Consider the following 2025-nt stretch of genomic DNA (forward strand, 5'->3'; position numbering starts at 1 on the left):
GGTCAGTGCGAATTCCTTAGTCTTACCAGTCATTGAAACTCATTGCAGCATGGCAATGGCTCTGTCTTAAGTTGTCGAGGTTCCACGTGATCCTTACCCGTCTCTGGCCACACGTCCAGCATAAACAGCCGACATCCGAGGAAGGCAGGGAGGGAGGAGATCGGCTGGGGACAAACCATGGTATTTTTGATAGCCTCACATGCATGTGAAAATTGGAATGAATGAAGTAAACCATAGAAAAATTGATACATATGAGTTATAGTGTTGGAGAATAATATTAAAAGTACTATGTATTGCCAGAAGAACAAGCAAATCTGTGCTGAAAGTATAACTGAATGCTCCTTAGAAGCCAACATGACCAGATTTCATCTCATACTTCAGACATGTTATCAGGAGGGACCTGTCCCTGGAGAAGGACACCATGCTTAGTAAAATGGAGGGTCAGCATAAAAAAAAGAGAGACCTGGATTGACACAATGGCAACAGCAATGGGCTCAAGTGTAGGAGCAACTGTGAGGATGGCACTGAACTGGTCAGTGGTTTGTTCTGTGTATATAGGATCACTATGAGACAGAATCAACTTGACAGCACCTAACAATAACAATATTTTTTGAGGTATAAAAATATCAGCAGAAAAACAGAGAAGAGACACATGGTATCTGACAATTGTTTGCTCAAATAAGGTAGGACATGGGCCTGCGAGTTCAATTGATGGTGAGAAGGAACACTCTAATAAAAACATGGACTTCTTGGCCCAAGAACTTTACATTTTAGAAAACAAAAACTATATAGAAAACAAAAACTAATTTATTGTTTTTCAAGAGGTTGGAATCTTTGGATAAGACACACAGTTTTCCAAACTGCAGTTATCGATACTTGTGAAATTATAGTTTTATGTGTTAGTAGCAGTCTTCTGCACAAAATAAAATAAACTTTTAATGTTAGATATATATGTTTGTATCCAATATTATATGCTTATTTTATATTGTGCAGAAAACTGTAACTTATGCATAAAATTCCCCTATATAAGTAGTTAAAATTTAACAACAATAATATATCCAATATTAATTAAGCAAGTACTATGACCCAGACATTATTCTAAGTGATTACATGAATTACCTCATATAATCCTCTCATTAACACTGTGAATAAGACACTATTATTAGGTCCATTTGCATTCCGTTGGGTTACCTCTCTTTGGAATGGGCACAAATATGGATGACTTCCAATCAGTCGGCCAGATAGTTGTCTTCCAAATTTCTTGGCAGAGATGAGTGAGTGCCTCCTGTGCCGCCTCACTTTCTTAAAAGATTTCAATTTTTATTCCATCTATTCCTGGTGCCTTGTTCATTGCCAATTCCTTCAAAGCACCTTGGACTTCCTCCTTCAGTATCATTGGCTCTTGATCATATGCTACATCTTGAAATGGTTGAACATGAACCATTTCCTTTTGGTATAGTGACTCTGTGTATTCCTTCCATCTTCTCTTTTTTTTTTTTTTTTAAGGTTTTTATTGTGGATTGAGTGAAAGTTTACAGGGCACATCATCATTTTCACATTCAACCTTTCATATGACTTTGTTTCATTACATTGATTATAATACCCTCAATACATCATCAGTTAACAGTGTTTCTCTCTATCCTCTTTAGTTTTTTTGGGGGGGGGGAGGGGGTGGGGAAGGAACTTTGCCTTTTTAGAATTTACAGTCTCGGCTGTGTCTTTGGGGATTTCTATGTATAGGATCTTATCATCTGCAAATAGAAATAATTTTTCTTCCTCTTTGCCAATTTGGATGCATTTAATTTCCTTATCTTGCTTTATAGCTCTGGCTAAGACTTCCAAAACAATATTGAATAGGAGTGGTGATAAAAGTCGTCCTTGTCTGGTTCCTGTTGACAATGGAAAGACTTTCAGTTTCTCTCCATTAAGAGTAGTGTTAGCTGTGAGTTTTGTAAATATGCTTTTAATTAAATTGAGGAATTTCCCTTCAATTCCTACTTTGTTTAGTATTTTTATCAGGAATGG

Source organism: Chrysochloris asiatica, unplaced genomic scaffold (genome assembly GCF_000296735.1).
Source record: "Chrysochloris asiatica unplaced genomic scaffold, ChrAsi1.0 scaffold00126, whole genome shotgun sequence".
NCBI lineage: Eukaryota > Metazoa > Chordata > Mammalia > Afrosoricida > Chrysochloridae > Chrysochloris > Chrysochloris asiatica.